Source organism: Malaclemys terrapin, chromosome 1 (assembly GCF_027887155.1).
Source record: "Malaclemys terrapin pileata isolate rMalTer1 chromosome 1, rMalTer1.hap1, whole genome shotgun sequence".
Classification (NCBI taxonomy): domain Eukaryota; kingdom Metazoa; phylum Chordata; order Testudines; family Emydidae; genus Malaclemys; species Malaclemys terrapin.
In genome coordinates, this window is record NC_071505.1 from 307,035,621 (window position 1) to 307,063,275 (window position 27,655).

Sequence of the window (27,655 nt, forward strand, 5' to 3'; positions counted from 1 at the left end):
ACTGCAATCAAACATCCTGCTGCCTGGCTCAGCAAACTAGGGCTATAACTTTACTGTGTAGACATTTGGGCTCTCTGAGTACCTCCCCGCTCAAGGGTCTCAGAGCTTGGGGTGCAGCTAGCCCGAACAGCCACACAGCGAGCCTCAGTCAACGGACAGGGGGCAGCCAGCTTTAATTGCTGTGTAGACACACACACACACACACACACACACACACACCCCTTCCCAGCAAGTGGGACACAGCAGCTGCTAGCCTAGGTGGCTGTGCAAGCCAGTCCCTCCCTGCAGGAGGTGCGTGTAGGTTAGTGTGGTTTTGAGTGTGTTTCTGTCAGTGCATCCAGGGGCAGTGCACTGACCTGGGGCTGGTCAGGCCTCCACCTCTGGGGTGGCCACTGCAACCCACCCAGTCAGCAGGGCACATTAGGACCCACGCCAGCAGCCAGACATAGGTGTGCGCAAAGCCTGGCACTTTGCACTGGTGGGTGCCCGCCCAAGTCTGCAAAAAGTAAGTGGGTCATATGGTCTGATGGTGCCAACACCACAGGCAGCACAAAAGGGGCCTGGCAACAGGGAATGCATAGCTTCACTAGGACTGATGTTCCTGAAACAGAAGAGCTAGTCCCCGGTTATGGTAATCGCCCTCATGCCCATATACAGACCCTTTACATTTCAAATAAAGGACAGTTGGAAATTATGGGAGAATTATATATAGGAAAATTATGTTTTATTTATGACACACACTTGTATGGAAATAACATTGTATTAGAGTGTACAATCCTTTGCATGATTATTGCTGTATACAAGACTATATTATTGATTTGATGTGTCATGTGGAACTTTAAGCACCGAACGAAGGACAGGTGGTCACGCTGTGTGCAACATTCTAACATATTTCCTCTTGAAACGAAGAACACTATGTGACATTTTATTTTATTTTGCTTGGTAATTCACTTTGTTCTGTCTGTTACTACTTGGAACCACTTAAATCCTACTTTCTGTATTTAATAAAATCACTTTTTACTTATTAACTCAGAGTATGTATTAATACCTGGGGGGGCAAACAGCTGTGCATATCTATCAGTGTTATAGAGGACAAACAATTTATGAGTTTACCCTGTATAAGCTTTGTATAAGGTAAAACGGATTTGAGGTTTGGACCCCATTGGGAGTTGGACATCTGAGTGTTAAAGATAGGAACACTTCTGTAAGTTGCTTTCAATTAAGCCTACAGTTGTTAGGGGATATGGTTCAGACCCTGGGTCTGGGTTTGCAGCAGGCTAGTGGGTCTGGCTCAAACTAGGCAGGGCACTGAAGTCGTAAGCTGCCAGGCAGGAAAGCAGGGGCAGAAGTAGTCTTGGCACATTGGTTGGCAGCCCCAAGGGGGGTTTCTGTGATCCAACCCATCACACACTGGACAATCTATTGGTTAGCAGGATGGTAAAATAGGGAGGGGTCAGTTTCTGTAGCAAGAATTACATTTTATGGAACCTCACCTTCTTAACATTAAAGAGCTATAATGAATTCATAAAGTAACATTAATGCAATATTAAGGTTATATATTTAAACATAAAAGTGTCAGGAAATGTTAACATTAAGACTCCCATAACATTAATTTGTCCACATTGCATGTATTGTCTTTTAAAACATACATTTAAACAATTTAACTAGTCATTAAACATGGAACAGCGTAACTTTTCCCCCTGCTATACAGTTCATTGTCAGGTAGGGAAGGAGTCAGTCAGTGGCTGCAGCACTACTGGATCCCCTACCAGGGCAGTTGGGTGAAGGCAAGACAAATCAAGCTCCTGCAATAGTCTCTTTAGTCTCACTCATTGCGAGTGAGTGGGACTCTTTTGGGGGGCAATTAATTTTACAATAGTGTTTAAAATCTCTCCCAGGTGAGGTGAAGGCTATTTGAATTACACATCCCATCTCCCACATTCAAACTTTTGCAGCTCCTGGCCATAGGTGTCGACTCCATGGTTGGAGCACCCATGGAAAAAAAAAATTAGCGGGTGCTTAGCACCCACCAGCAGCCAGTTCCCCTCCTCCCTCCAGCACTTCCTCCCCGCTGGCAGCTCTGCTGATCAAGTTCTCCCCCTCCCTCCCAGAGCCTGTACCTCCTGCCCGCCGCAGATCAGCTGTGGGTGGAGTGGACGTGGGGCAGAGCGAGGGTGGGAAGAGGCAGGGTGGGGACTTGGGGAAGGGGTGGAGTGGGGGCAGGGCCTAGGGTGTGGGGAGGGGTCAAGGACCCCCCGGGTAGAGGGGAAGTCGGCGCCTATGCTCCTGCCCGTTTCCTGGTGCCTGCTTGGCACTGACAATGAAAATGAGCAAGGGGTAGGGTGACCAGATGCCCCGTTTTTAAAGGGACAGTCATGTTTTTTGGGACTTTTTCTTATATAGGCACCTATTACCCCTCACCCCCTGCCCTGTTTTTTCACAGGTGCTGTCTGTTAACCCTAGCGAGGGAGGGAGAGAGGATGGAGTTAGCAGGGGGCAGGGCCTCAGGGAAGAAGCAGGGCAGGGGTGTTTGGTTTTCTGCAATTAGAAAGTTGGCAACTGTAGGTGCAGGTCTGTGTAGGGGGGGAGCAGCAGTGGCAAGTACAGAGAGGCCCAAATAAAGGCCCCAACTGAGCCTGGCCTGGAAATCCACAAACTCCTATTTGCTTGAATAGAGACAAGACTGGAGAAGGCACCCAGGCAATAAGGCCTGCACAGCTCTTACTCTCAACTGGACTTCCCCAGGGACCCAAACATTTACCTCTATTGCTCACTTTGAACAGTAACTGTCTAAGCCTCTGTACCTAGACTATTGGCAACCTTTCCCATTCCTGTCAGCCGCAGTACGGGAATAAAAGAGGTGTTCAAATTATGAGTGTCACTTATTGGGGCGGGGGGAAATCTACCCTGCACTTGTCACTGAAGTTGTGCATTTAGAAGTTCCTGGCTGGGCTCTGAGGAGCAGCAGAGCCCCTGTAATCTCTGCAGGCGGGGAAGGAGTGTGCACAAAGGAGTAAAAAATTATGTGCTTAAAAAAAAAAAAAAAAAAAAAAAGGCCAAAATTCCTTAATATGCACTTACATGACATGATTGTAATAGCTTCAGAGACAAGGTAGGTGAGATAATATCTTTGAGAGACAAGCTATGAGTTCATACAGAGCTCTTCTTCAGTTATTTTTTTTCCTCAGCTGTCCCTTCCACCAGCCATTTCTGGCCATTCTTCCCTCAAATTAAAAAAGGAGGGCGTGAGTGGGAAACCAAATACACAAAAATGGACAAGTCAGGAAACTCAGAAGTTAAGATTGGAACTCATATCCCTTGCTAGGTGATGCCACAGGATGTATAATACAAGACTGCTTACAAGTCTCTGGCAAAACAGCCATCGCCAGGTAGTACTATTCATTCTGAATTCCTGGCGTTTGTATGTTTAAACTAGACATGAGAAGAGTTTTGTGTTGTTTGCCTGCCCATGTTTTCTCCTACGTGTATGTGTATGAAAACAAGATTCAAATGGTCTCCAGGAAAAATACTACAAACAGTAAACAAATAAAATATATTAAGAAATGACAAAAACTTTATATTAAGTCTTCTTCTAAATCATATTTTTAATGATGCATCCCAAAAATTCATGAATGTAAACACATTTTCTGTTATGAATGTAGAATTACATCCGCTCCAGTGACCCAAATCATTGAAAGGGTCATCAGTATTCTATGGAGACACCAAGTGATCCATTACAGAATTCAGCTCTGACGTGTCTCTCCACAGCAATGAGCTCAGTTCATGTGACTCAATCAATCTAGGTTTACTTATGTGTTTTCCCATCCCCAGTAGTGTAGATTTTGTAAATCCCTTTGGGAATTAAATCTAGATATTAAACCAAGAACGTTCAATATGTGAGCTGACAGAATTCAGCAGTGACAGATGGACATTTATGTTTTTCCATAGATATTGAAAGCAACAACGAAATAAATGTGTTTATATTTACCAAAAAAAAAAACCCAATATTTTGAACACATCATATAGAATATGCTTAATTGACCCAACTAGAACTGGTATAAAATTCAGAGTACTTACTCAGAATTTTTGGTGTTACCCCTGTAACAGGGTAGCGGGATCTACAGCCTCAAATAAGGATTCAAGACTCTTTCACTCTCCTAGCCTGTTAGCAGGTCACAAAGCTGCATACAACTGCTGAGTAAATTCTGCTGACTCACTGTGGCATATGAAGCTTGTTAACTTCAAGGGGTTATAAAAGATGGTCATGACCCTCTTCACCCTGAGGGAACTAGGAATAGTAATAGTGTTTTTACTTAAAGCTCCACCTCCTGGATGCATATGCTTTGGTGAGAATCTCAGCTTTCATTTAAAAAAAAAAAAAAAGTTGCTAGTCCTCTTGGTCCTAGAGAAAATATTACAAACGTGAAGCAAGTGCACCCTAAAGTCTCAGCAGCCAGAAAGCAAATAAAACCCAAACTGGTTTTGTGTTTATGGGTTTGTTTGTTTTTTAACTCATGATTTTTGGAGCCTGACTTATGATTTTTGTATGTTTGGTGTTGGCCAGGCTGATGCAGGAAAACCTAGGAACAGCTACACCTGAGGAGAAAGCTTAAGCTGAGGCTATTGTCAGTTACTGAATTACCAATAAGGCCCAGCCCAAAGAAGGAGGCGAATCTGACTTTATACAGAGAGTGCATACTTGGAAAATCACCTGCTCACAACTCCAAACCTGTGTCTCATGGGCTTATTTTGTTTCAGACGGCCAGGCCTAGCACCCCACAGAATCTGCCAGGTTTTTTCGTGGCCTAGTATGCTCAGAAGGAAAAAAAAAATTGCATGGAGAATTTCATACTACTCCTTCCTGTCATCCAGATTCTCCCCTCCTCCAAAATCCCCTAGTGAGTTAGCATGTTGCAAACCCCAAGTGTTCAAAAATCATCTGTCAGGCCCCCAAGAAATCATGAGATTTTAAACAAACAATCTCATGATTAAGCCAAAACAAACATATTTGGATTATTTGTATTTACTTTTATTTTTAAACCTTTAGGATTCATTTGGGTCATGTTTTCAAACATTTCTCTACAACCATGAGGGCTAGAAACTTACTTTTTATTCTTGTTTGATTAAATCTGAGGTTTTTATGTATTCACATGAATCCAGGAGATGGGGCTTTAAGATAAACACCAAATAATGCATGATGCATGATAAAATTGCAAGAATAGGCAACACTACTCCTGCTGTTCATTTTATTAGTTGCCCAGGAGAAACTAGGCTACCATTCCTGGGCATCGATTGGAACAAACAAGAATTCAACCAGCCGTTGTTTAAACAAAGTATTTTTTTAAAGAAGGGCTCATATGTGAAATTTCATTTTTAAACTCATTTGCCTGTATCCACATCTCAAACAAGTACAAATAGCATCCTGTATGCAGAGCCCTATTACACATTCCTATTTACAGATGCTTAAAGGTCTTAAAATATGGACACAGATTTAAAAGATTAATCAACCATTGCCATCAATTTAACACCAAAGAAACTCAGTCTCAGTAGTGGCTCTTAAAGTGTGAAGGAAAAAAAACAGTCAATTGAGCCATTTTTTTAGGTTATCTCAATATAAGAAAACACATTATTTGTTTCTGATGTTTGCTATTCCAATGAAATACACTCATGTTAGCATATGCGCAACATGCCTCAGGTGGCACGTGACCAGGATTCATCACTGAATTTGGTCCGCTGGTTGAATCATTAGCTGCCCCAACGTAAGCCGGGTACTGACAGGGGGTGCGACTTAAATGCTGACCCCCCCTCCCATGAAATACACTGAAATGTTGTAAGACATTAGTTCACAATTTTTTTGCTGGGGTGAGAAAACATTTTTAGACCAAACAGTTTATTCTGCTTATAGACATGGCTACCGTATATTCACAGTACATTTGTTAAGCAAATGTCATTGGAATTGTCAACAGGACTTTCAGCGTCACTTACGTAAATGTATAGTAATAATTCCAAAGTTTAAAGACTTGGTGAGCAACAAATTAAGAAACTTTCAGCTATAGCTATGGCAGATAATAACAGCTGTGAAAAGTTGACCTATTTAATCTAGAACCTGTAGGCCAAAACCCTATTAATATACTTTTATTGCCAAAAGTTTTCTTAACTGCTAACTGAAATACTCTGTGTATTGGCTCTACTCCCTGCTAAAGCCTCAACTGGAGTATTGTGTCCTGTTCTGGGTGCCACATTTCAGGAAAGATGTGGAGAAACTGGAGAAAGTCCCAAGGAGAGCAACAAAAATGATTAAAAGTCTACAAAACATGACCTCTGAGAAAAGACTGAAAAAAACTGGGTTTGTTTAGTCTGGAGAAGAGAAGACTGAGAGGACATGATAACAGTTTTCAAGTACATAAAAGACTGTTACAAGGAGGAGAGTGAAAAATTGTTCTCCTTAACCTCAGCGGATAGGACAAGAAGCGATAGGCTAAAATTGCAGCAAGGGAGGTTTAGGTCGGACATTAGGAAAAGCTTCCTGTCAAGGTAGTCAAGCACTGGAACAAATTGCATAGGGAGGTTGTGGAATCTCAGTCATTGGAGATTTTTAAGAACAGGTTAGACAAACACCTGTCAGGAATGGTGTAGTAAGTACTGTCCTGACTGTAGGGACTGAATTAGATGACCTCTCAAGGTCCCTTTCAGTCCTACACTTCTATGATTCTATGTAATTTTATTTGCTTGTTTCATACCTGCTGTTAAAAAACAAGGAAATTATTAAAAAGCAACAGAGGGTCCTGTGGCACCTTTGAGACTAACAGAAGTATTGGGAGCATAAGCTTTCGTGGGTAAGAACCTCACTTCTTCAGATGCAAGGGAAGCAGTGAGGTTCTTATCCACGAAAGCTTATGCTCCCAATACTTCTGTTAGTCTCAAAGGTGCCACAGGACCCTCTGTTGCTTTTTACAGATTCAGACTAACACGGCTACCCCTCTGATACTACGGAAATTATTGTGCATAAAACAATGTTAGAGTAATTGAAGTTCTAAATTTTGGTGGACTCCCACTAGTTTAGGTGCCCCTCTCTCCGATTTAAATGCATAACTCCCCCCATCCATCCGCCAGGCCAGGGTTAAGGAACTTCTGTAGTCTCAGTCAGCCCCAACTGGCTGTACCTGTCAGGCTTGTCAGACCTGGAGATGGGCCTTGAAAGGAAGGAACTCAGTGCAGTGGGGGCAACGCACAGAAGCAAGTAGAACTAGGCTCAGAGTTCCCAGACTACGGCTCTGTGGCACTAACTGACCTACAGCTTGCAAACGCTGCCTGCCCCAGTCCTCTAAGGAAGATGACAGACGAGGCTGGTTTTCTGTGTTGAAATCCCCCCATGATTAAACACCGATCTTTCCTCGCACTCAGGAATGGGAACTGAGACTGCTTCCCTCTCTCTAGCACAAGAGGTAGGTCATGGAGCTATTTTCCTTTTGTTTGGACTGCTTTATATCCCCCAAAAGTGAGTGGACTCTCAGAAAGGCCCAGCGGGAGGGCCAGACCCAGACCACAGCGTTGTGGCTGCCCGTAGAATGACATAGGAGCAAAGTGATGTGGCAGCTGCCACCCCAAAGTGGTGACCTCAAGACATTAATCTTTGGTGAGTGATCGAGAATAGAGGCAATAGTCTCCGCTCTGTAATAAGGCGTGGTGTAAGCAAGGTTGAAAGTCTGTGGACACAAAAAAAAAAAAAAAAAAAAAAGGCGTAGACCAAATGAAGCCTGGATATAGAACAGTAGTTGAAGTGGTTCGCCGAGAACCTGTGACAGCAGGCAGCCCAACAACAACAGTTTTAACAACTATTACAGCAGTGGGTGACACGACAGCTTCAGACTGCCCACCACCAGCAGCTGTTATGCAAGCTGGCTACTCGGCAGTAAGATAAACAGCAACTAGTAGAACAGCTAATGGCAGGATGACAGCCAGTTGGGGCAGCCAGAGGCCGACCAGCAGGAACCATGGATTCAGGACTTGCACGTCCACCGGTACTTGTGAAACTTACAAAAGATGTGACCAGACGATGACACTAAGGCATTCTTGATCACCTGTGAACACGTGGCAACTTCCACACAGAGACTACAGGAAACTTTAACCCTTGGCCTGTCCCCCTATTTGATTTGCCCAGCACAGGCCACCTACCAAGGACTTGACTGTGTGGCTGTATCAGATTATTCACCTCTAGATGCATCATTTCATCTGAAAACATCAATATAAATGCAGTGTATAGTTGCATTGTAATGTCTATTTGCTTTTAATTAACTATTTTATTTTAAATGAAGTTTTTAAATTGCATCCCTCATTGTTATTCACAGTCCTCCCCTAAATTAGATTACCTGTAACAGCCCTAAAAGCTCAAACCTTAAAATTTAGTTTAGTTTTATTCCTTATCTTTAAGTTACTAATTTAAAAAGTTACACTGTTGGCACTGTCAATGGCCTGAAGAGTGGACTGGTGCCCCAGTAGTAGAATTAATCTTGGTAGAGCAGTTTATACAAATACTCCTGGCCGGAGGATGAGAGAGTGTTGAGACACTGCCAGGGACATTGTTGGAAGCAATGCAATTAATGGAGAACTTCATGGCCACTGAAGAGCCTACAAGGATGTGAGGAAGGATGTACACAGGGACTAAGAAATTGACCTGACCTGAGGTAAGGTTTGATCGGGGGGGGTTGCCCTCTACACGATGGGGACAGGTATCAGCGACACTGGCCCCACCAGTACTCAAGCCGACTACTCCAATTTACACCTGGCCCCAGCAGTAGGCAGAGGAGCGCAGGGAGGTATTAGAACTGGCTGAATGGTCTCAGGGCACGCTCACATGGTGGGTCCTGTTCAATCCTGAGGTCTGATTTCTCTATCAGGGAGACTCCTTACTGAATGAGGCAACAGGCTTGGGCTGTAACCTGGTGACCTCCTTCTCATGTGGATGGTTGTGACTATTGGGCTCACAAAATATACCCGTAATGTGCGCTCCCGTAATGTGCGCTCAAATGTAAAAAGTATGTGAAGTTTCATAAGATGTTACAATAACCATCAAGAATAGGTCAAGCTGTTTATGGCAATGAATGTTGTAATAAGTGCAAGAGAACCACACAAAGACACTGGATTAGCCTAAACCAAAAAGGCTATGTTGGCATAATCCCAGGACTGTTGAAATTTTGCATGGTAAAAAACCCAAGATAAGGAACTAGAAGTTAAATAGATCAAAACTGGTGTGATGGATCTTAGGCCTAATTGGTGGACAAAATAATGAGGGGGGGATGAACTATGCCACCCACTTTTTCCCTTTTGGGGTTTATTAAAAAGAGACTTTGAAAAAAAACCTCTCTCTCATCCTCTATCCCACCTTGCATCCCAACTCATCTAGTCTCATCTTCCCCAGCTCATCCTCTGAGCTGCCAGCACTGCAACTCATCTAAAGGACTTTCTTTTTGCTTTTTGTTTAAAATATTTTGTTTTCATCTCTGAGTGCTGGAAGTCATCACATTATCATGACATCCAGTCCTTAGCCTCCCACTGGGGATAGCTAATTATCAGCACAGCAAAGGCATGTAAGATCCTGTGTTGTATTCCCTTGCCTTGTGTTATTTTCTGCTCCTCTTTTTTTCCTTCCTATCCTATCTCATTCTCTTGACTTCTCACTGAATCCTGAAGTCAGTCAGATTGCATCCATCCAAACCTGCCTTGTCTAAGGAGAAATGATCCAAAGAGATGACAGCCCTGACCAGATCATAACAAAAGCCGTATTTCACCCATCTTTTGTATCGTCTCTTTCCTCCACCTTGTGTCTGCCTATCAAGGACAGGTTGAGTGAATGCCTTTCATATCAAGACTGAGTGTAAAATTAACTAACTTTTTCCTTTTCATCAAATAAAGGTTTCTCTGAAAATAAGAGATTGATATTTTGACTCCAGAAGGAGAAAGACTTTAATAAGGTTTGACTATGTTCATTTTGCAAAATCACTCAACCACAGTTTCAGTATACAGTGCTTGTTTTAATTTCTTGTTCATTCTTGTGTTTAATCAATAAACTTTCAATTTGTATGAATGCTTTTGGGTCTTTGCGAAGTAACCAAGTAAAACCAAAGGCTCTTTTAAAAATAATCCCAAACCTATCAGTCACATTTTAATGTTGGACAGTGAGAGTTTAACACACCTTTAACAATTTTGGGCCTTTGTGATCAATATCCCTATAACAGGACAATGAGGTCACCTTTGATAGGGAAGCCCTTTAATGGAGTGTGGGAATGCCCAGGTATGGATAGCTGAGAACCAAGTCTATAAACAAAGGCCTGCCAACCTAACAGTCCCCATGTGGATCAATAGGACAAGGTCAAGGGCTATTGGACTTAGGGTATGTCTATACTTACCCGCTGGTTCGGCGGCAAGCAATCCATCTTCTGGGACCGATTTATCGCGTCTTGTGTAGACGCGATAAATCGATCCCGGAAGTGCTCACCATCGACGCCGGTAATCCTGCTCCGCGAGAGGAGTAGGCGGAGTCAACGGGGGAGTATGCCTACCGCGTGTGGACCCGCGGTAAGTACCTTTAAAGTTCAAACTAAGATACTTCGACTTCAGCTACGTTATTCACGTAGCTGAAGTTGCGTATCTTAGTTCGAACTGGGGGCTTAGTGTGGACCACCCCTTAGGGTGCAGCCAGACTTTGGTGCAGACTCATCAGTTGGAGACAGAGGAGGTCCCAAGAGAAACAATTTTTCTCCAATGTATCCACATGTATATGAAGGCACACACAAGTAGATGGCTGCAACTAACCATGGGACCACACGCTGAGGTGCTCCTGATAGGATTGTTTCAGACCTTGGCTTATCCTGTTATTATTGGAACTATTTTCAGGAGATGATACAGGAAATGGGGAAACAAAGTACCAGGATAAATGGCAGTGGTCCTTTGTTGAAGGTGGTCCCAGAACTGCTCTAGCTGGGTTGGGAGAATCAAAAGACCCCTTGGAAGAAGGCTTGAGGGTCACCGTTCACCTACCACACCCCCACAGGGAGGAGGTGACTAAAGAGTTGGTGCTACCCATCGAGAGGCACTAGCTCACAACACAGGTTTTATCCAGGAACAGAAGAGGGCCAGACACTGAGCTGGGCCTATGAGCAAACAGCCTCTGTAAACGGCCAGGTAGTGGAACCCAAATCTGTCAAGCAGTGGCCACACGTTGTGCTCCATGATGAATGCCTCTGTTGTGTCAGACTAAATAAGCTAACATGTGAGGTGAGAATCCAACTACTGGTACCTCGCTTGTACCTCTGGATGGTTCAGTGCCTGGCACATGACACTCCCTGTGCTGTGCACCTGGGCTGGGAGAAAACCTTCACTTGGGTATTAGCCCATTTTTATTGGCATAGGGACCACCAAGAAGTCAGGGATTTCTATGCATCACATCCACAATGCCAGTTGGTTGCCCCAAAGGGGATTCTGAGTGCACCCTTGATCCCACTTGCACTAATTAATGGAGATATCCTATCTCTTAGAACTGGTAGGGACCTTAAAAGGTCATTGAGTCCAGCCCCCTGCCTTCACTAGCAGGACCAAGTACTGATTTTGCTCCAGATCCCTAAGTGGTCCCCTGAAGGACTGAATTCACAACCCTGGGTTTAGCAGGCCATTGCTCAAACCACTGAGCTATCCCTTCCTGCCCCCTGATAGAAACCACTTTCAACAGGATAGGGATGGACCTGATGGCACCCCGGGAAAGGAGTGCTACAGGTCCCCAAAACATCCTTGTCATCATAGATTATACTACGTGCTATCCAGAGGCCATCCCACTGCACTCTTAAAAAGCCATAATGGTTGCCTCAGAACTCATTAAACTCTTTTCCCAAGTAGGGACCGATTTTATGTCCTGATTAATGCAAGAATTATGAGCCCTACTAAAAACCAAGTTCCTAAAAACATCTGTATAGTACCCCCAAATGGATAGCCATGTAGAGAGGTTCAATGAAACCATCCAGGAGATGCTGAAGCAGTTTATGGCCTCCAAACTCAAACACTGGGGTCAACTCCTTTCTCTCCTGCTTTTTGTCAAAGGAAGTACTACAGGCCTCACCAGGTTCTCCCCTTTGAACTTCTATATGGACAACAATACCAAGGAATTTTAGACATCTTCCTAGAAGGCTGGGAGGGAACAAGGCCTGAAAGCAATCAATTCTGTCCAATAGATACTCCAGCTTCGGGAGCATTTCAAGAAATTAGGAGGCATTTGCTCAGGAAAACCTGTTAAAGGTTCAGCAAACACAGACACAAATCAACAACCAGGGAGCCAGCATGCAGACCTTTAAACTAGGCAACAGAATGCTATTATTACTCCCCTGCACTGAGTCTAAATTAACCAAATGGCAGGGGCCATTTAAGGTGGAAAATTGGACCTGATGGTCCATGGAGCCAACCCATGTGCCAGGAAGGTGAAAAGAAACTCAGCTCACCATTCCCAACTATATTTTCCTCCTCACCCAAATGAGCACACTTGATTTGCCACCATATTGAAACTACCCTGGACAATGAGTTGGGGGACATCTCAACACCTACCCCAAAGATGTGGCACATAGTCTGGGAGGAGTTAAGGGCCATATTACAGATGGGGATCGTTGAAGAGTCTCAGAGTGATTGATGTTGCTCTGTCATTATCCCCAAGCCAGACGGCTCAACATGCTTTTGTAGAGATTTCCAGAAGGTGAACGCAATCTAAAAATTCAACGCATATCCTATGCCATAATGAATTGCTGGAACACTTAGGCCAGTGGTCACCAACCTGTAGATCATGATCGACAGGTCGATCCTGGAGCATCTGCCAGTTGATTGCGATCTCCAGCCGCTAAATGTCCAGCAGCGCAGTGGGGCTAAGGCAGACTCCCTGCCTGCCTTGTCCTCACGCCACTCTCGGAAATGGCCAGTACACCCCTGTGGCCTCTGGGGGGCAAGGGGTCTCTGCGCACTGCTCCTGCCTGCAAGCACAGCCCCCGCAGGTCCCATTGACCGGGAATGGGAAACTGCAGCCAACAGGAGCTGCGGGGGCGGTGCTTGCAGGCAGGAGCAATGCACAGAGCTACACCCTCCTCCCCTCCCCAGGGGCCGCAAGGGCATGCTGGCCACTTCCGGGAGTGGCGTGGGGTTGGGGAAGGCAGCCCGCCTTAGCCCCGCTGTGCTGCTGACTGGGAACCACCTGAGGTAAGTGCCACCTGGTAGGAGCCCACACCCCTCCCGCAACCCAACCCCCAGCCCTGAGCCCCCTCCCAGAGACAGCACCCCATACATCTTCCTGCACCCCAAACCCCCTCCTGCACCCAACTGATCAACTTGCAAATGTTACCTGCCAAAGCCCTCTGAGGAAGACATCAGGCCAGGTTGGTTTTCGTGTTGAAATCCCCCCCATGATTAAGCCCAACCTTTACTCATACTCAGGAGCAGGAATTGAGACTGCCTGCAGGGCCTGAGAAACTGCTTCCCTCTCTCTAGAAAAAGGCATGGGGTTGGGGCTGTATTTTCCTTTTCTTTGGACTGATTTGTATCTCCAAAAGAGAGCAGACGCATTGAAAGACGCAACCGGAAGACTGTACACTGTACCCCAGAAGCAGACCACAGGGTTGAAACTGCCTGGAGAATGACATAGGAGGTAAGCAAGGTACCTGCTCTCAGCCCCAGAGGGCAACCTCAAGACATTAACCTTTGACACTCTGTAATAATAGTATACTAGCATTCATCTAGCACTTTTCATCAGTAGATCTCAAAACGTAAATTAAACTAGATGAAATTGAAGATGCCCTAAATGCTGATTTGACTAAGGTGGCCGAATATTGTAGTCGGTGGCATTTACAACCAAGTGTAACCAAGATGGTTTTGAGTGTGTTCCATCTTTACAAGGCCAGAGCAGACCAAGAACAGAATCTCTCTCTCAATGGACCCTGTCTGAAACATAATTCCCACCCAGTCGACCTCAGACAAACCCTAGACAGATCTCTCACGTATCTTAACCACTTAAAGAAAACCGTGGCTAAGGTGAGGATGAGTAACAACCATCTAAGCAAACTGGCCATCACTTCATGGGGAGCAAACATTCAAACTCTCCAATCATCCAGTTTAGCCCTCAGTTATTCTGCACCAGAATGCTGTGCTCCAGTCTGGCTCTATTCATCTCATGTCAAGTTGGTTGCCACACAACTACCCACAACCTTACACATCATAACTGGGATGATTCGACGCACACCAGTAGCATGGCTCCCCATGTTAAGCAACATCACTCCTCCACAAATCCATCCGATGCTACAGCCAGAATGGTTAAGAAGCTCAGGGCAAACCAAAGCTTACCACTATACACAGACCTCTTCAATCACCCAAGAGCACACTGGTCATTGAGGCACCCTTGTGGGCCCACTTGCCCTGCCCAGATTTCTCTGCAAATCTGTGTGTGTGAAGAATGGTCTGCAGCTGACATCAGAAACCAGTCTCTTATAACTCACCTGACCATCCATGCGTGTACCCGGCCGCTCATGGGCCTTCTGAACTGATTTCAAATGGGCCAGCGTCAACGTGCAGCCACCCTTCACAGCTGGGGCCAACGAGAGGATCCCACATGCAGTAGTGGCCAAAAGGACAATGTCACACATCACTGACGACTGCCCTCTGACCAGATTTGATGGTGGTCTGAGAGCTCTCTACTTCACTGATGAGGCTGCCATAGATTGGCTTGGCAAGCTCTGCACCGATAAGTAGCAGTAGATAAATGCTGCAATATCTGGGATCTATAGAACTGTCAGCCTTAAATTTTCTGTTTTGGGTTTGTTTAACTGAATTTAGTACTTAAGAAAGATGTCAAGCTGACAGCCTCCATTTAATTCTGGGTCCATCAGCGGAGCATGCAAGGTCGCCCCTGTGTGGATCTGCCCCATCTCACACAGAGAGAATGGGGATTCTGCTCCTGTGCCGATCACTCTCCCCTCCCCGCCGTGCTGAGGAATAGGCATGGGGAAGATGAATCAATCACTTCTGAGGCACTAGCGTAGGAATTGCATAATTTTTTGCATAATTAAAAATCCTCCCCCACTACCCACGTTGTGGAACACAAAAAAGCCCCATGGCCTCAGAGTACATAAACTTTTCTGTGTCCCCTCCACCCAGGCACAAATCCCTGGCACAGCCAGTGGCTAAGGCCAAAGTAGGGACCAGGAAGTCTGAACTGGTGCAGGGCCTTCATACAGATCCTACAAATATTTAGGTTTTGGGGGGGATAAAACTGCTGCCGGTTTTGCAAGGGGGAAGCACACTCCCCCCACACGCACACACTCTGAATGACTAACAGAAAACTCTGTGAGGAGTCCCTCGTGGGGTTTTCCATCTTCCAAGACCCCGCCCTAGGGGTGGGGGTTATGGGAGCCTCAGAAAACAGGTGCAGTAGCACATGCAGCACTCGGTTGAGCTCTGTAGTATACTCCACAGATTTCACCATCCTGTCCTGCCTCAACTATTCTTCTGGAGAGATCAGATTAAAAAGAAAGTCTGACCTAAAGGGTACTCTTAACTTTGACTTGTGGGCTTCTAGCAAAACCTTAATTTTACTTCATTGCAGGGTGGGGGTTTTGTCCGCATCACTTTACTACACACACACACACACACCCCACAATTTGCTGTATCAGTTTCCTAATTCAAGAACTTTTTAAATACTGTACTCTATGTGCAATAGCCTGGTAAACAGCCTTAAAAATGCAGACAGCTATCAAAACATGATGCTACTGAAAAACCTTTTGCCAAACAATATCAAATTTGGAGAGAGAACTCTATAAGGCTCTTTTTTTGAACAAAGTGGCAACGATAGAAACACCTTAAGAAATTATGCAAAAAATTAATTTTATGCATTTTAAACAATTCCCTTTAGCAATTCCTACGCTATTTAGTACAGCCATCTCTTAAATGAGATACAGTAGCTGCTGTGCTAATCTATTGCCTTGATGCACACTCTCAAGAAAAAGTCCATAAGATAAACCTTGACATTTGTTTCATTCAACATCCCAAAATAACCTGGATTTTATGGCATTATAGTTCTTTCTTATTGTGTACTAAAGAAAAGCAAATATTTTAAATGCAACACTGGTAAATCTGAGATGATTTATTTATTTGCCATGGATCTGTACTGGTTATAGTTCTGTGAAGCAAAATGTCATTAATGCCATTAGGAACAATATTCTAATCATAAAAGGCTACATTCAAGAATGAAACACAATCTGCCCTTTGTTCACACCATGCACATAGAGCACTTCTATAAGGTTTCATGCTCCCCAGCTTCTATCAAGAAAGACCACAGTTCTTCAACAGTGAGTCCCCACACAGAAAAACATGTTATTTTGCAGCGGTGTGGCCCAGCATGGGTTACATTTAACAGTGCTTTTGTCAAATAGTAATAGTAGCAAGAAGGGAGATAGTGCAGCTAACAGTGACCACCACCAATTTCACTGCCCCCATTTGTTTAATGGAACCAAATGCACATAATGTCCCATGCAGCCAGAAAACATCTCCTTGCTAATTAGCGTCAGAGTCACCTACCTGGGGAGGCACTGCACTGATCATGAAAAATTAAACACCACCAACTGAAACAGAAGCACTCGCTCTCCGTGTTAAGTCTGGCACCATAAAATCAGCTGAGAGATTCAATAGTATATAGTGAACCTGGGAAACAATGGAAGAAGGCTATTCATGAACCACAGCTTACTAAGAATTTTGCTCTGGTGAGGAGTCAAATGTTTTGTTCTCAGACCTGTTTGTGGGAAGCATTTTTAGTTCATTCAGCAAAGAAATCACAAGAGAATAGCAATTACAAGAACTGCAACAGCTGAGCTTTCCAGACCATCACTCTAGTGTATCCCTCTTCCCCAGCAGAACGTTCCTATAGGGAAAACCTGATATTTGTTCCACATTACTGATCTTTCCAGTGTGGTTCAATCAACTGGATATTTCTGAGTGGAGCAATAATGATACGACTGAGAAATATTTCATTCTTACGAGGATGAGACATTACGTTACAGAAGCCAACCGCTGCAGTAGATTTATTGCATATTATTCCATAGTGGTTATTTTTTCTGCCAGTTTTAATTTTATAGCACATAGTGGTTCCTTGATATTAGAATTATTTGCATAATCAAGTATAGACTCATTTTCAAACACACTTACAATGGAATCAAAATGCCATGCTGTAAAGCTCTAAGGGGTTGCAATGGTATGTCAGGTTTCAGTCTTGCTATTAAATCTTAATACTTCCTGAAGGTTGCATAGTCTTATTTCTACCCAGTGTTTCTACCACAGCACTAAGTATAGTGTCATTTCAATCAGAATCAGATTTTAAAAATGCGCAGATTAGTCTGATCTGTATGTCTACCAAGATTTCTGAATCTTGTTTTCTCTGGAAATCTAGAAGCAAAAGATAAGCCACTGTATGAGGCAAAAGATAAAACGCATTACAAGATTGTTACAAAAAGTGAAACACTAAGGAACTAGATCGACTAAAACTCTTAATGGTCATTCAAAGACTCAGGATCCAGGGCTTTTAGCAGCTAGCCCAGAGATTTCAGTCTGCTTCCTGCAAGTCTGTAAAAATGTTCTGTTTTTTCTTTTCTTTTCTCTTCTCTTTTTATTGCACTGCAGAAATAAGTTTGAAAATCATTGCATGCTTCATGGTTTTAGATCAGATTTTAAGGAGAGCATTCTTTGTAAGAGAACATGCTGTCCCACATTTATCATACTTTATAGCAGAAAATGGGTTATATAGTCTCATTTTATTTTAGTCTACAATTCCAGCACCAAGTACTGTAGTTAAATGGCTATTTGCCAGGATGGGCAGGGATGATGCCCTTAGCGTTTGCTTGCCAGAAGCTGAGAATGGGCAACAGGGGAAGGATCACTTGATGATTACCTGTTCTGTTCATTCCCTCTGGGGCACCTGGCATTGGCCATTGTTGGAAGACAGGATACTGGGCTAAATGGACCTTTGGTGTGACTCAATATGGCCATTCTTATGTTCTTAAACATCAAACGAACACTCAGTGTGGATATTACACATTTTAAAATCCTACACTTGCATGCTATAACTGTGGATATGGTACAGGTATAGCGTCGTTTATGTTTGGGTCCACACTAAGGACTGGATACCATTCTGCATATGATACTGCCATCCTAGTCCTGGGTGCCAGGCTCTTTTTTTTTTTTTAATTATTCAGTGTTGGAATGAATGATCAGCTTAGAGAAGAAAATGGTCATAATTGATGTATTCTGCACTCAACTAATACTGTATAATACAGGCCAACCTACAAGAAAATTGGCAAAGGGCGACAAGAAGCTGATCATGTACCAACTGAAGTCAATGGTAAAAAAAATCCCATTGACATCAGTGAGAGCAGGATTGGGCCCTAAAAGTTCTAATGAATTTACAAATGGAAAAGACCTGTGATTCTTGGATAATGCTAAAACCTGGAGCTTATACCATTAGGAGTCTTTTAAGAGGTATAAGTTATACAATGTGCTCAGCACACTTCATGGGTTTAGATTTACGTTTAAAAAGAGCAACCTGAATTTTTCACAACATATTTGTAAAACAGGTTTTTTTTTTTTCCCAAATTAGCATATGATTAAAAAAAAAAAAAATCACAAAAAAATTGACTGTTTCTCCTGCCCTTCCCACCTGTCCTATAATGGAAACATCTAGAATGGAGAGCATTAGAGAGAACGTAGCTAGAGGAATAAAACAGGACTGTGAGGGAAAGGGCAGAGAACTGCCAAGTTCTAAAACTAGCTCAGCTATTGATTTACTGTGTGGCTCTGAGTAAAACATTTAGGATCTGATTCAACTCCCACTGAAATCCATGGGAGCTAGATAAGGCCCTTAATTTCTCTCTGCCTGAGGTCTGGTCTACATACACCTAAAACTTAGGTCGACCTAACTACATTGTTCAGAGCTGTGAAAAATTTAATGACTTGTGCAATATAGTTAGGTTGATCTAACCCCCACAGCAGATGCAGCTAGATCAAAGGAAGAGTTCTTCCATCGACCTACTTACCGCCTCTCAAGGAGGTTGATTTACTACAACAACAGAAAAATCCCTTCCATCATAATAGGTGTCTACACTACAGTGCTACCGCAACAGAGCTGGCAGTATAGACATACCCCTAGTTTTTCCATTTGAAAGACGGAAATGACAATGTTTACTTTAATGTATGTAGGGCTCACAGAAGACACCACCTACATAGAATGAAAGAGACAAATGGCCCTGTCAATTACTGCCACCCAAGCCCCCTTCTGTCACCTCAGCCTGGAAGCAAGGATGTCCTTACCTCAGTCTGCAGACTGAACATTTCTTCCTTTTTCCTAACTGCCTTCAGCCCAAGAGGAGAGAAGAGAAGACAGAGGGAGGGGAAAAGGACACAGAAAAAGGAAGAGGAGTGTCACAGTTACAGAGTGAGCTGCATTTTAGACCCCTTTGAGTCCCTCTTGAATGCACCCATCTGGTGACAGGCTTCACAAGCTTCATCCATGGTCCAACCTTTCTTAGACGGAGTCTGTGGGCTACAGCCTCCCTATTTACCAAACATATTAACCTGACAGGACCAACTGGATTTGGCACTTGTAGGCCCTTTTCCTTTGGGGACCTGTGACCAGCAGCTAATTAAAATGACACCAAAACATCTTCAAACCAAAGCATTATTTAGTCACCCAAAGGGGGCATGATGCACAGAGCAATGGGATAGAACAAAAATCCTATACACCTATTTCCCCTTATCTAAAATTAAAGCCATGGCTCTATGTACAGTACTGCAGCTCATCTGATAAAGATGCTTCTATGCCAACAGAAGAGCTCTCACATCACCATAGAACTCCTCCACAAGTGGCAAAATCTATGTTGGTGGGAGAAGCTCTCCTGCCAGCATAACGCTGTGCACACGAGTGCTAATGTCACTGTCACTTATTTTGCTTGGGGGTGGTTTAATCACACCCCAGAATAAAATACATTATGCCAACATAGGCTATGGCGTAGACTCTCCTTGTAAGCTTTCCCTTCAGCCCAATCACCCCCATATCTGGGTTGGGAGAGACAACCTGATTGCTGCAGTTTTGGTCTCTTTCTCAGAGTGCCTCTGTCAACATCTCATTCTTGAGCAGCTGCTGACAACCCACTCAACACCCCCCGCCTTCTTCCTTACGCCAGCAGCCTTAAGTTTTAGAGTCTCCTTTCTTTCTATCCTCAGGTCTAGGAAGAGTCAACTTTACCAGCCAAGATGGAGCCAAGCCAAGGATACTCCCCAATTAATATCTTCCCCATTGTTTCCCCAAGGACCTGTGCTTTACGCTAGACCGTCCCTTATCTTTGTTATTATTTTGTTCACTTTGGTTTCCCTCATGTGTTCTCCTCTGATATAACTCTGTTCAGCCAGGCAGGATAATATCACACAGGTAAATTGAGGTGAACAGGATATTTATAAAACTCTCTCATTTGCCACAAAAGATCAGAGAAAAAGCCCTCTAAAGGAAAAGCACTTTGTGGTTGCTGATCTCTTATAAGTGTATAGCCCCTTTAGTTACATTTTATCTTCTAAGGCCTGTCCAAACATTAATCTTCACAGCAACTGTGTGAGGTAAGTGACGTAAATATTTTCATCATCCTATTTTATGGGAATAGAGGAACAAACACTGGGAGGGTCACAACACCCCTGGGGGGGTGAGGTGTTGGTATTACCCCCATTTTACAGATGGGGAACTGAGGCCCAGAGAGATTAAGGTCAAAAGTAACCAGTAATTTCGGGTGCCTAATCTGCAACACCCAGGACCTGATATTTCAGAATACTTAGCATTATACAGCACTGTATATGGTCAAACCGCAGCTCCCATGAACTTCAGCTGCAGCTGGGAGCATGCAGCACTTCTGCTAATCAGACTTCAGGATCTCAGATTGGGCACCCAGAATGAGGAACACAATATTAGTGATCACCTGTGAAATATTTGGTTTAAGTGACTTGTCTAGCATCATACAGGAACTCTGTGGCAAAGACAGAGATAGAATCTGGCTCTCCAGGGCTGCATTTAACTGCCTTAATCATGAGACCATCCTTTCTCTTCCTGCAATCCCCTGCCTCATTCACCACCCACCTTCCAACCCTGGCCCTCCGGAACTCATCAGCAGGCTCCTGCCCAACAAGCCTCCCTGGCTGGCCCCAACATGCCACCTGAGATGGCTGAATGACATCCAGCCAGTCTGTCTCTGAACCGCACCCAGGAAACATCTGTACACACTAATGTTTCACACCATCCACTTTCTTGCCCTCATGTTCCACCCCAACAGCAAGTGTTCCGAAATATCAGGTCCTAAGTGTCATGAGATGGAATAGAGGGGCATAGCTTGTTCAGGAAGGACAGGCAGGGTAAAGAGGTACCAGGTGCTGCATTATAAATCAGGAATATATACACTTGTTCTGAGATCCAGAGGGAAGTAGGAGGCAGATCGGCTGAGTCTCTCTGGGTAAAGATAAAAGGGGTAAAAAATAGGGGTGACATCAGTAGGGATCTAATATAAACCACGAAATGAGGAAGAGGAAGTGGATGAAGCATTTCTAGAACAAATAACAGAAATATTCAAAATACAGGACGTGGTAGTGGTGGGGGTCTTTAACTATCCAGACATCTGTTGGAAAAGTAATACAGCAAAACACAATGTTTCCAATATGTTCTTGGAATGTATTATTAGGGACAACCTTTTGTTTCAGAAAGTGGAGGAAATAACCAGAAGGACAGCCACTTGATTCTGAACAACAGGGAGGAATTGTTAGTGAATCTGAAGGTGGAAAGAAATCTGGGTGAAAGTGACCGTGAAATGATAGCTTTCCTAATTCTAAGAAAAGAAAGGAGTGAGAGCAGCAGAATAAGGATAATGGATTTTAAAAAAAAAAAAAAGCAGATTTTAACAAAAATTCAGAGAATTGTTAGGTAAGGTCCCCTGGGAAGAAAATCTAAGGGAAAAAGGATTTCAGGATAGCAGGCAGTTTCTCAAGAAGAGAATATTAGAGGCACAGCTGCAAACTATCCCAATTCAAAGGAAAGATAAGAATAGTAAGATGCCAATAGGACTCCATCAGGAGCTCTTAAATGACCTGAAAATCAAAAAGGAATCCCACAAAAAGTGGAAACAGGGACAAATTATTAAGGAGGAGTACAACAAAAGAAAAGCACAAGCATGTAGGAAGAAAATCAGAAAGGCTAAGGCACAAAATGAGTAACACCTAGCAAGAGACATTAAAGAACCTCTTCTTATTGCCTTATAATACATTAGGAGTAAGAGAAAGAAGAAGGAAAGTATAGGCCCTCTACTTAATGGGAAAGGAACCGAGGTATTTAATGTCTATTTTGCTTCAGTCTTCACTAAAAAGTTAACGGTGACCAGATATTCAACTCAATTAATATTAACAAAGGGGAAGGAATGCAAGCCAAAACAGAGAAAGACCAGTGTGACACTGCACCCCATATTCATCAGGTGAAGGGCAGGCCTTTAGCTTTGGGTGGGCCTGCCATCTCCCAGAGACCACAACAGGTACACATCTTCCAACTTCTGCAACAAATGAAGCAGGAGACAACAGTCTCCTTCATTACACAGTCCTCATTCATCCCTAGGAGGTGGCCCATCCTGCACTGAATGAGACAGGGGTCATGTGGAAAAAAATAGGATGTGATCATGTATAAAAGACTGTATCATAATGTATATGCACAAAGGGGCTGAATGAAGGTTGCACAAACAACCTTAATTCTGGCATTTCCTTACTTTTGAGTGATTGATTTTGCAAGCATAATAATGTTCTTTTAACAATTTTTGGTGTGTAATTTCCTAGTTGTGTGTTTTTTTTTTAAAAAAGCAAACTGAAAAAAAAACAGAAGTTCCATAATATGGCATTATACTGACACCCACATGTTTAGTTTAGTTGGTGTTGGTCCTGCTTTGAGCAGGGGGTTGGACTAGATGACCTCCTGAGGTCTCTTCCAACCCTAATATTCTCCGATTCTATGTTTCTTTAACAGGATTAGAACTTTTAAATCCTCTACACAGCCCTCTGCCACTCGATCTAATGGAGTAACTGACAGCAGCAGTAGGGGGTCATCCTCTGTGTGGGCCAGCACAAGAGGGGGACAGGACACCTTGTCAGCGGATTTCACAGATATTTGCTGACAGCAGAGGAATGGTGAGACTCAGGAACAATGGATTCTACTCTAGGATCTGGAGGAGAGTGTGTTCCAGTTTCCTGCCCGCTCCTCCTGAGCTAGATCCCTTCTGCTCTGTCCCCTCCAACCTGTCCCTGTCCCAGTCCTCTCTCTTCCCCACCCCTGGCTCCTTGTCCTAGTCCCATTCTCCTCACTTAGCCAATCCTATTCTCCACCCCTCCACACTCCCAGTCCTCCTCCAGCTCCTTATCCAATCTGTCTCTCTCCCTTGCTCTGACTTCCAGTCACCCCACCACCACCACCACATTCCCTGTGCCCACGGGCTCCCAGCCCCAATCTCTCTGCCCAGCCTTCACACTCCAACTCAGTGTCCCTCCTCCCAAATCCCCACCTCCCTGACTCCCAGTCCTAGTCTCCTTGCCCAGTCAGGCCCAGCACCACCAACTCCAAACTCACAGTCCCAGTTTCCCTCTCCCCACCAGCCTCCAGTCCCAGTTTCCAATCTACTCCTCCTACCCCCTCTGCAGGTTCGGCTCTTGTCTCCTGTGCATTCGAACCATGTTTCCTCCTCCACACTGCCTAGGCCCAGAAGGGCATAACTGAGAGCACAGTAGAGACAGGGTCCCTGCTTTCATTTCAGGTGCCTGCAACAGCCCAGAACTTCAGTTAGGGCTACCACCTCTGAGATGCATGATCACGGTTCACCCCCACCCCCCAACTAGGGTTACCATATTTCAGCAAGCAAAAAAGGGGGATGGGAGGAGCCCCGCCCCCATCCTGCCCTAGCCCCGCCTCTGCCCCTCCCACTACCCCCCCTCAGAACCCCCAACCCTCCCCCCGCTCCTTGTCCCCTGACTGCCCCCTCCTGGGACCCCTGCCCCTGACTGCCCCCCAGGACTCCACCCCCTACCTAAGCCTCCATGCCTCTTGTCCCCTGACTGCCCCCTCCTAAGACCCCCCCCCAAATGCCCCCCAGGACCATACCCCCTACCTGTACCCTGACTACCCCAACCCTTATCCACACCCCCACCCCCAGACAGACCCCTGGGACTCCCACGCCCCATCCAACCACTCCCCACCCCCTGATAGCCCCCCCAGAACTCCCGACCCATCTAAACCGCTCTGCTCCCTGTTCCCTGACTGCTCCGATCCCTCTCCCCGCTCCTGCCCCCTGACAGCCCCCCCCCGAACTCCCAACCCTCTCCCCCGCTCCTTGTCCCTGACTGCCCTCCAGGACCCCTGCTCCTAACTGCCCTCCAGAACCTGACCCCCTACCTAAGCCTCCCTGTTCCTTGTCCCCTAACTGGCCCCTCCTAAGACCCCCCCAACTGCCCCCCAGGACCCTACCCCCTACCTGTACCCTGACTGCCCAAAACCTTATCCACACCCCCACCCCCAGAAAGCCCCCCCCGAACTCCCGACCCCCCCGTCTCTTGACTGCCCCCTCCAGAACCTCCCTGCCCCTTCTCCGACCTCCTGGCCCCCTTGTTGTTGGCCTTTCTTTGCCTAATGTCTCTGTGAGCTTGCTCAGGAACTGCCTGAGCCACTCGTCCCGGCACGCTGGGCAGCAGTGGGGGAGGAGCTCCAGACTGCCGGAGGCGATCTGCGAATGGAGGGAGTGAGGTCTGCTGCAGGGGAGAGGAGGAGAGGTTCTCTCTGGCTGTCGGAGTCCCATGTAAGTGGCACCATCCGGCCGACTGCCCTGTTAGCCGCGCGCACTCTGCATGTGTGTGTGTGTGGGGGGGGAAGAGTCCGGACATTTACAAATTCCCCCCGGATGCTATTTTTAGCTCAAAAAGCCGGACATGTCCGGGGGAATCCGGACAAATAGTAACCCTACCCAACACCTCAATCCTTGAGGGAGCCCCCCACACACCATTTCCTCCCAAGATCCCCTGCCTCCCGCACCCTGCTCGTGAGCCTCCAGTCTGTCCCACTTCCTGGTCCCCAGGGCTGAGAGGAGCTGCTGTGGTTTTGGCAGGCTAAGGGACGGGTACGCAGAGCAGGACCTGAGCGCTAGCCTCACTCCCAGCCATGTGACATGTGCTGTAGTTACACGATTGCTGCACAGCAACATAGCTTAAAGGAAATGTTGGTCCTAAGTAAGAAAACCCAACACATTAAATCTTTTCACCAGCAAAGCAATACAAAAACTAGGGTGACCAGATGTCCTGATTTTATAGGGACAGTCCCAATTTTTGGGTCTTTTTCTTATATAGGATCCTATTACCCCCCACCCCCTGTCCTGATTTTTCACACTTGCTGTCTGGTCACCCTAACAAAAACCAGCCAGGCCAGTTAATAGCTGGCCAGGTGGCAACCCAAGCTTCAATTGCAGAGAAAGGCTGGCTTTGCCCCTTCAGCCCGAGGGGTGACGCATGCCCAGTGCAAACAGAATCTTCAGGGAATTGAGCTGCAATTGAAAACTGGGTCTCATAATGGGACGTTTCAGGTAACCTTAATAGTACTTTTTACAGTACTTAAAGGAGTCGGCCAGCTACCTAAGACTTTGGCCTAAGGCGGCAACAACAGAGTAAAATCTGGGACAAACCTGGGAAAAAAATGGGCCAGTTGTCAAATATATATTAACTCCAACTACTGCCAGTTACAAATCCACTGAGCTGTTGATTCCCCCAGACAAACAGAATTTAGTAAGAGAACCACCATGCAGAATTTGACCTCCCCTTTCTAAACACAGTGGGAGGCTACAGACTACATCCATTAAGATACAGACTCTTGGGTAATAGCTTTTCATGTGGGAGTTTGCAGCTGTTCACTAGCTGTCAGGAAGAGCTCATATTGCTCCATGAATGTAATGTCATAGAAACAGCAAAAGGTAAAGTGTTTGTGCTACAGTGTTCATACAAAATGCCCACCTGAAGTCAAGGGAGTTTCCAGCTGCAAAATCAGGCCCAATATGTGGCCTTTCATTCAGACCTAAAATCTACTAAGAATGCAAAATTTTCTAAGTCAGATGCAACATAAGTTTCAATGCAAATAAATATGAAAAAGGGAATGGAAAAGAAGGGGGTGGAGTTTCCAACTTGTTTGATATATGTCCCATTACTGAAATTTTTTGTTAAAGGAAGTGGATCTGTGGAGGCAAAGAATAAAGTTTCATGCTTAATATTGTCATCATGCTAACACAGTTTCCCTAAAAGTTTTAGTTTATATATGCTGTAGATGCTGATTGCAGGGGGGGGGGGGGGGAGAAACAATCACATACAGCAAGTAGCATTCTGAAACTAGAGATACTCCCCAGATTCTTAGCAATGTTTGAACCTGCTCCATGAGACATGGCAACACATTGCTATGCATAATGTTTAAAAAAATATCAATGTCTGAAAGATCAAATTACAGATTAGAGTTAGATGAATAACCTTGATACAGCAGACAGTTATTTTTTCAGCAGCTTTCTTCCTTTTGGGCTAAACTCCTGTGGTCTTTACTCAGTTTACTCCTGCTAAAGTAAACTGGACGGTACCTCAGTACAAACTGGGTAAGGACCACAGGAATTGGCCCTTTAATACGCATTTTAGAGAGTTCATAATACAGATTATTATTTTTTCAGGTCAGTTTCCTATTGTGTTCAGCTTTTGGGGCATAGAAGTTCTAATCCTTTTATCTGCAGTTAAAATTTTAACATCATTTTTACTCACTTGTAGGAAACGTTTCAATTTTTTAATGAAGAGAGGTACTGTGCAAACACATTAGTAGAGACAGACCTTGTCCCAAAGATCTTACAGTTTAAACAATTAAGACAAACAAAGGGTGGGAGTGGGGAAAACAGGAGGGTGAAATGACTTCTCCAAGGTCACAGAGCAAGTGAATAGCAGAGTTGGGACTAAAACTCAGGTCTCCTTACTACCAATCTAGGACCCTGTTCACTAAAACATGCTACCTCCCCTATTGATCTTCTTTCTTCTTAATCTCTTTCAAAAATGTATCACATGTGGCTGGAAGAGATCATATATTGTATATTCACTTTCAGGTGAAGTCTGGAACCTCAACAAAAAAAAAATATTCTAGAAGTGCAAATCCAAAATGCATATACCCAAATAAGTGCTTTTTGTAAACCATAGTCTGAAACTACATAGCACATTTCAAGTTTCAGCTGAGAAAATTCAGAATCAACCTTACAGGGGATGTTATTGTAATTTATGAGTTGCTTATCCAACCTTTAGAGCATAAAGGTAACTGTTAATCCCTGAAAGCATATAAAATGTTGGATGAAGCAGTCACAGTGAAGTGTATTGATCAGCAAGATTAATTTTGAAATCAAACCCTATAGTGTCCTCTGTGTTTATGCTTACCCAGCTTATTTCAGTGAAGACAGCCAATCAAATGAAAGGTTTTAGTTATCCCTGCTCTATACAGTAGGCTGTTCTCTTTTCCTTTTGTACTTCTGCCCCCCCC